Source organism: Cibotium barometz, chromosome 42 (genome assembly GCF_041138505.1).
Source record: "Cibotium barometz isolate CiBa-2024 chromosome 42, ASM4113850v1, whole genome shotgun sequence".
In the NCBI taxonomy this organism is placed as follows: Eukaryota; Viridiplantae; Streptophyta; class Polypodiopsida; order Cyatheales; family Cibotiaceae; genus Cibotium; species Cibotium barometz.
In genome coordinates, this window is record NC_141087.1 from 14,673,268 (window position 1) to 14,682,960 (window position 9,693).

Below are 9,693 nucleotides of genomic sequence, written 5' to 3' on the forward strand. Positions count from 1 at the left end.
ACTGTTCTATAAAATCCTTCTTCACAGACTCGCTTGCGTCTTGAAGGTGAGAAATCGTCATGGATAAAACTAATTCCTGTTGCCAAGCCATGAAGGAGATTAAGAAGAAGGGAGATCGATGGAAGTAAGATTACTGTGAGCGATAAGTAAAAGTTACGACTTATATAAAGGAAGGAGTTATCGTAACCTAGAAGCCAACGGTATCTTGCCACTGAAGTTTTACCGTCTTTCCATGATTTGGTTTTGGCACATATTTCTATAAGAGGCATTAAGAACTTTGAGATGAGGAGATAAAAGAAGTTCGTAGGCTAAGTCACCTACTTTCTTTGATCCACAATAGCTGGGGGATAACAACTTATACTCCCCTAGAGATAAAGAAATTCTTTTGGTTCGTATTCAAATGAAGACTATAACTGCTTCTTTGAATTCTCTGACTGTCCTCTTCTTATCTATATATTGTCTCTGTCGATCCTGGGCAGTCTTTTTATTGATGACCAAAACCTTGGCATCCAAAACACCAGTTCTCACTTCCGAACTCATCGTTCATAATCCTTAAAATAGGTGGGACTTTTGAGAAGTATTCTGGGGAAAGGTCTTCCTTTTTTAAACAGAATCTTTCTTTTATTTAGAGAGGGAATAAATTATAAGATCAGAAAGGAAGGTTTTTACTCCTGCATACCTCGAAGGCTGGGGAGGAATCTTACATTCTATCCCACTTAAAAAGTGCGAGATGTCCTCATCTCGTAAAGTAGAGGACAACTCTTTTTCTTAAGATCCAATTTATTCTGGGGTTCCTTATATTCTGGTCAACCCAACAGAATACGGGAATAAATATCCCTTATATAGAACTCATCATTAAATAACAATTCATTTCAGATCATATCATTCATATCTTTAACACGCTAATGGTCCATTAGATCGAAAAATTTTCTTTATGAACATTCCTCCACGGGAATTTCAAGCAAGTTCTCAATTTGTCATCCCTTAACTTGATATACCGAGTCAAGTGTTAACAGTAGCAATTTGACAGCACAATCCACTAATCTCATAGTGATTTGTTGAAATCATTATCATCATTCCAGTTATAAATATCATCACAGGGGCTCGTCCCATTCATCCTCATTGAGGTTTCGCTCAGCTTATTACATTTCAAACAATTTTCAGGGATCATCATTTTTCAATCAGAATCCAAATCAATTCATCAGTTCTCAAACAGAATTAAAAATCATATCAACCACATTCGAAATCATCATCTGGATAGCATTAATGCTTATAATTTCAAGTCTTAGATTTACTCGTATATACTGCCGATAAAGAGCTGCAGTTATACCCTCGGTATATACGGGTCGTCATAATACTTGAAACTATAAGGTAAATACCATCATGTCTAGGCCTCAAGCAAGTCAGGGTTCCATATAATTGCGGTACCTCCATTTGAAGACCCAATTACTAATTTATGAGTTTTCAGATTGAATATCAATTTGTATGAATTATATCACACAATTACAACCTTTTTGATTCTTGATAAATTTTTGATATATTTGGCTTCTCGGTTGATCCTCATTAACCAAAAAGCTCTGATACCAACTGTGAGATCCCTGTTCCCACCGCACAACGGATTCGGGGTGCTAGCAGTGGAAGTAGCACTTCTTACGCGGGGCAGGGTCCCACACTCGATGCCTCGTCCACGGATATCCGGACAAGAGACTAATCCGTCGGTTTTTCCAAAACCGAACCCGAAAAAACTTCCTTTATCCGGAAAGCACGGACGATTCCACCAAGATAACTTTTTACGCTTACGTAGTCAAGACCATTACTGATCAAACTGATCCGACTGCACCTACAAAGGTACTCGATCAGATCAAGGAAGAAACTTGCACTTGGATCATTGGGATCAACGCTGTTTTCCCCATCAAGAGGCACAGCCGTTGATTCTTATCCATAGAACAATTACTATCCGAGATTTACTTCATCTATCGTAATAACAGAAATTGAGTCTTGATTTACGGATCCATCAGTCCAGCCTAACCCCATCCGATCCCATGGGTTAGCCAACCGCCCAACCACTGTAGTGATGGGATCCAATTAGGAATTTGGTTAGGTTTTGTCCCGGGTACCAAGGAAAAGAGTTCCAAGATCCCCTAGCCGGAAGTTCATGCAAACATAAAACTAGCCACATCACTTACACACCCAATATGAAATTGCCTTTTTCTTAGCATCAGCTAACTTTAAAACAATCCTTTAATGAAACCATAGTACCACTGATCACAATCTTCCAATTTATCCCGTTGATTCTTAATTTCCCATCATCCCTTCATCAGAGTATCTATGGCATCATTGGCAACTAGAACGCTCACCACCTGTCCACTCAGGGGCCTTTTCAATAGTTCCTAGCCCATAATACTCGGCAATATAATCACTTATAAAAATCAAGATGGACTCTCGTTGAAGATCAGCAAGATCAACCAACAGATCCATAAAAGAGCCATGAACTCATCCATTGAAGACCAGCAAGGTCAATCAACCAGATCCATGCTCGATTTCAGAAAACAACTCTTACTCCTTGTTCCAATATCTTCCTCGACGCACGCGTGGGTATCCTAGGCGACCCAGAGCTCGAGCATCGTATGGTCAGCACCCTCTAGGATCCTTCACATGTGACCTAGCGCTTCACTCATAGGCCGCTTCCTTGGTCCCTCATCCACCGTACCAGAAGCTCACCATTTTAATCGAACCGAGGTTGGTCAAGACCTCGGCCGACTCTGCTACGCGAGACGTCCTCCATTGACTCTCCGTTAGCAGTTACAACTTTATCACTTAGGTCTCCACGACCTTAATCACAAGACGGTCAAAATGCTTTCCCAGCATTCTTGACATAAAACAGCCATTTACAAACAGCATTTACAAACAGTTTACAAATACAGTTTCTATATTAACTCTCATTTTTCCACATTATCCCTCATTAATCCACATTACTTATTCCACATTCCATTTATATGTGTACTCATCCAATCACATCATTTTTCATCTCTTCACTTCAGATTCCTTCACATCACATATCATATATTCACATACATATCCACATCCATACATCCACATCCACATTCACATCCATACATCCACATCCCATATCCACATTCATACATACACATCCATATCCACATCCACATTCACATCTATACATCCACATCTACATCCACATTCACATACATCTACATCCACATTCCCATTCACATCTATACATCCACATCCACATTCCCATTCACATACATCCACATCTACATCCACATACATACATACATCCACATCCACATTCCACATTCACATCTATACATCCACATCTACATCCACATATATACATACATCCACATCCACATTCCACATTCACATCTATACATCCACATCTACATCCACATTCACATACATCCACATCCACATTCCCATTCACATCTATACATCCACATCTACATCCACATACATACATACATCCACATCCACATTCCACATTCACATCTATGCATATACATCTTCATGCATACATCCATTTTCACATTCATACATCCACACTCCCATCTCCACATCCACATACATACATCCATTTTCACATTCCCATTCATATAACCCCATATGCCTTCACATCTAATCTTTTACATCACATCCATTCTCGCCCTATCACAACCCATATACATCTTATCCTATTACATACACTTCTTACCTCATCCCATGCACATCTTATCACATCTTAATTCATCTTATCACCTCCTAACTTATTTCATAAGCATCTTATCACCTCTTATCACATCTTATACACCTCTTATCACATCCTATCACATCTCATATCTATTTATAGAATACAAGAGAATTCTTATATTTGATATAAGATTTCTTTACACATTTATTTATGCATAAATTCTATTTAAGGAGATTAATACTTTCGAAGTAAAAATCAATCTTTTATGCATCTTCCTATGCATAAATTCATTTTAAATGAAAATGACACTTTTGAATTAATTTCAATCTTTTATGCATTTTCCTATGCATAAATTCAATTTAGATGAGAATGACACTTTTGAATTAAAAATCAATCTTTTATGCATCTTCTTATGCATAAATTCAATTTGGTAGGAATTACACTTTTAGAATAAAAGAATTTCTCTTATGCATCTAAGTTATGCATAAAATCCATTTATGATGAAAAATCACACTTTTAGTATAAAAAGAATATCTTTTATGCATACCTCTATGCATGAAATCCAATATGATAAAAGTAACACTTTTACAATAAAATAATCAACTTTTATGCATACCTCTATGCATGAAATTTAAATATGATAAGAGTAGCACTTTTATAATAAAATAATCATCTTTTATGCATACCTCTATGCATGAAATTCAAATATGATAAAAGTAACACTTTTATATTAAAATAATAATCTTTTATACATACCTCTATGCATGAAATCTAATTATGATAAAAGTAACACTTTTATGTTAAAATAATAATCTTTTATGCATACCTCTATGCATGAAAATCAATTATGCATAATATAAAAATCAATTTCTCTAGGATTATAATGAATATCTTTCAATTAATCTAGGATGATAATTCCTAGAATATGGTAGGAAGTCCTCTTTTCATGCTTTGAATGAAATTATTTTATGCGTAATTTTTATAAAAATTTTGCCATAGCTCCGCTGCTATGACTGATAAATCTCAATTTTTCTAAGGGATAAAGCTTATCATTAAGAAAATAATTAGAATGATCCCTAATTGGATCATTAATCCATAACGGATTGAATCATCAATATTCATGAAATACATAAACTAAAAGCATAGAAAAAAGCTATTAATTTGGCCTTAAGCATAGATTAATCTTGGATTAAGGAAAAGCTTTATGAAAAGCTTCATTTGGATTGAGAATGGGTCATGAGTATAACCATTTCTTGAGTGAGAGAGAGAAATTACATAAAAACCATTTGAATTAAGCATAAATGGAAATTTATGTAATTCTTAACTATCATTAATAATCAATTAACTTCAATAGCATTCATCAAATTATGTAACTCTTCACTACCATTCATCAATTAACTTCAATAGCATTCAAAAACCATTCCAATTAAGCTTCTCAAGCTTGAGAGGGGTTGAGAAGAGAGAAGCATTGAGAAATTATAGAAAAGATCAAAATTCACCATTTACCTTACAAATTGCTTGATTCTTTGTTCACGGTAGAGGCCCCCAACCAATCAATTGGTTAGGTATGTTGATGGAGCCACTAATGGGGATTGAAGAAAGAGGGAAGCTCCAATTTCTTCACTTTGGAGAGAATTTTAGAGAATAGTAGAAATTAGCATTATTTCAGCATAACTCTAGTATAGTAAAATTCTTCTATTTTTTTCAAAGGACTCATGTTCTATTTATAGGAGAGGGAAGCTCTAACCAAAGCTAACTGAATTCTAGAATTTTCTAAATTCAGTTTGGTTGAATTTGGACTAGATTTGGACCTAGTTTGGTTACTTTTTGATTCGGTTTGGTTCCATTTTGATTTGGTTTGGTTCCCTTGTACATTTTCAACTCTTCATCTTATGTGAGCATTTACTCATTTTTGGATACCCAAAATATCTCATATTTTTAATATTGCTCATAGTTTTTTACTAATAAACCTTGTACACTTTCAACTCTTCATCTTATGTGAGCATTTACTCATTTTTGGGTATCTACTTTTACAAATTGGATTTATCTCCTCCCTACACATGGATTGATGCTATTGGCCCATAGGAACCTTAATTGGACCATAATCTAAAAATTTCTGAAAATCTAGACCCTTAGGCTAAGGTCCTTTATACCCATTTCCAATTAATTCCAATTGCACATTGGAAAGTTCTTTAAATTGAATTTCTGTTTCAGGGAAACTTATTTTAATAAGATGAGATAATTTTCTATTTAAAATTATTAAAAATCTGAATATTCTCTCTCTAAAATATTTTTCTCTCTCTAGGTTAAAATAGTTAGAAACAAGGTCTTTTATATTTCTGAAGAGGGATTGATTACAGGGGAAGATGCTGGACATTTTGAGAGACTGGGGAGGAATCTTACATTCTCTCCCACTTGAAAAATGCAAGATGCCCTCATCTCGCAAACTAGGGGTAATTTCGCAAGATGCACAAATATGAGACTGAGAGAAAATTTTTAATTAAGATTAACCACCAAGAAAAGACTCAAAGAGAGCAAGACTCAAGACAAGAACAAAGATTTCAACTTTATTCATTCTTGGAACATATACAATAAAGATAGAAGAACTCTTTACACTTCCATAAGTCCATCCATCATATGGTCACAAAAGCAGCACTCACAAGCTCCACACGTATAAGGTAATTCATCTATGGGAATAATTTTGTTGGTTATTGCCGTACCTATCTCAGTGGTATGAGGTGATCTAACAAAAGGGACCACTGAGAGGCAAGCCAAAAACAGGGTAAAGGCATATCTTCTGATGAGGAAGAAAACACGCCAGTAAGAAGACCCACTCAGAAAACCCAAGATGTCTTGATCTCATGACGCAGTAGTATCGGGGACCCAAACCCAAGGCTTCAATAACCATGGCCAAGCGGACATTGTTATGAAAGTGCTGCTGACCCCAAGGTGTTACCCTAGTTATGTCTTGATAGGTCCGCCATTTGGTCTGAGCTACAGACGTTTCTAAGTGAGGAAAAGTGAGCGCTCATACTGTTCTATAAAATCCTTCTTCACAGACTCGCTTGCGTCTTGAAGGTGAGAAATCATCATGGATAAAACTAATTCCTGTTGCCAAGCCATGAAGGAGATTAAGAAGAAGGGAGATCGATGGAAGTAAGATTACTGTGAGCGATAAGTAAAAGTTACGACTTATATAAAGGAAGGAGTTATCGTAACCTAGAAGCCAACGGTATCTTGCCACTGAAGTTTTACCGTCTTTCCATGATTTGGTTTTGGCACATATTTCTATACGAGGCATTAAGAACTTTGAGATGAGGAGATAAAAGAAGTTCGTAGGCTAAGTCACCTACTTTCTTTGATCCACAATAGCTGGGGGATAACAACTTATACTCCCCTAGAGATAAAGAAATTCTTTTGGTTCGTATTCAAATGAAGACTATAACTGCTTCTTTGAATTCTCTGACTGTCCTCTTCTTATCTATATATTGTCTCTGTCGATCCTGGGCAGTCTTTTTATTGATGACCAAAACCTTGGCATCCAAAACACCGGTTCTCACTTCCGAACTCATCGTTCATAATCCTTAAAATAGGTGGGACTTTTGAGAAGTATTCTGGGGAAAGGTCTTCCTTTTTTAAACAGAATCTTTCTTTTATTTAGAGAGGGAATAAATTATAAGATCAGAAAGGAAGGTTTTTACTCCTGCATACCTCGAAGGCTGGGGAGGAATCTTACATTCTACCCCACTTAAAAAGTGTGAGATGTCCTCATCTCGTAAAGTAGAGGACAACTCTTCTTCTTAAGATCCAATTTATTCTGGGGTTCCTTATATTCTGGTCAACCCAACAGAATACGGGAATAAATATCCCTTATATAGAACTCATCATTAAATAACAATTCATTTCAGATCATATCATTCATATCTTTAACACGATAATGGTCCATTAGATCGAAAAATTTTCTTTATGAACATTCCTCCACAGGAATTTCAGTCAAGCAAGTTCTCAATTTGTCATCCCTTAACTTGATATACCGAGTCAAGTGTTAACAGTAGCAATTTGACAGCACAATCCACTAATCTCATAGTGATTTGCTGAAATCATTATCATCATTCCAGTTATAAATATTATCACAGGGGCTCGTCCCATTCATCCTCATTGAGGTTTCGCTCAGCTTATTACATTTCAACCAATTTTCAGGGATCATCATTTTTCAATCAGAATCCAAATCAATTCATCAGTTCTCAAACAGAATTAAAAATCATGTCAACCACATTCGAAATCATCATCTAGATAGCATTAATGCTTATAATTTCAAGTCTTAGATTTACTCATATATACTGCCGATAAAGAGCTGCAGTTATACCCTTGGTATATACGGGTCGTCATAATACTTGAAACTATAAGGTAAATACCATCATGTCTAGGCCTCAAGCAAGTCAGGGTTCCATACAATTGCGGTACCTCCATTTGAAGACCCAATTACTAATTTATGAATTTTCAGATTGAATATCAATTTGTATGAATTATATCACACAATTACAACCTTTTTGATTCTTGATAAATTTTTGATATATTTGGCTTCTCGGTTGATCCTTATTAACCAAAAAGCTCTGATACCAACTGTGAGATCCCTGTTCCAACCGCACAACGGATTCGGGGTGCTAGCAGCGGAAGTAGCACTTCTTACGCGGGGCAGGGTCCCACACTCGATGCCTCGTCCACGGATATCCGGACAAGAGACTAATCCGTCGGTTTTTCCAAAACCGAACCCGAAAAAACTTCCTTTATCCGGAAAGCACGGACGATTCCACCAGGATAACTTTTTATGCTTACGTAGTCAAGACCATTACTGATCAAACTGATCCGACTGTACCTACAAAGGTACTCGATCAGATCAAGGAAGAAACTTGCACTTGGATCATTGGGATCAACGCTTTTTTCCCCATCAAGAGGCACAGCCGTTGATTCTTATCCATAGAACAATTACTATCCGGGATTTACTTCATCTATCGTAATAACAGAAATTGAGTCTCGATTTACGGATCCATCAGTCCAGCCTAACCCCATCCGATCCCATGGGTTAGCCAACCGCCCAACCACTGTAGTGATGGGATCCAATTAGGAATTTGGTTAGGTTTTGTCCCGGGTACCAAGGAAAAGAGTTCCAAGGGCCCCTAGCCGGAAGTTCATGCAAACATAAAACTAGCCACATCACTTACACACCCAATATGAAATTGCCTTTTTCTTAGCATCAGCTAACTTTAAAACAATCCTTTAATGAAACCATAGTACCACTGATCACAATCTTCCAATTTATCTGGTTGATTCTTAATTTCCCATCATCCCTTCATCAGAGTATCTATGCATCATTGGCAACTAGGACGCTCACCACCTGTCCACTCAGGGGCCTTTTCAATAGTTCCTAGCCCATAATACTCGGCAATATAATCACTTATAAAAATCAAGATGGACTCTCGTTGAAGATCAGCAAGGTCAACCAATAGATCCATAAAAGAGCCATGGACTCATCCATTGAAGACCAGCAAGGTCAATCAACCAGATCCATGCCCGGTTTCAGAAAACAACTCTTACTCCTTGTTCCAATATCTTCCTCGACGCACGCGTGGGTATCCTAGGCGACCCAGAGCCTGAGCACCGTATGGTCAGCACCCTCTAGGATCCTTCGCAGGTGACCTAGCACTTCACTCATAGGCCGCTTCCTTGGTCCCTCATCCACCGTACCGGAAGCTCACCATTTTAATCGAACCGAGGCTGGTCAAGACCTCGACCGACTTTGCTACGCGAGACGTCCTCCATTGACTCTCCATCAGCAGTTACAACTTTATCAGTTAGGTCTCCACGACCTTAATCACAAGACGGTCAAAATGCTTTCCCAGCATTCTTGACATAAAACAGCCATTTACAAACAGCATTTACAAACAGTTTACAAATACAGTTTCTATATTAACTCTCATTTTTCCACATTATCCCTCATTAAT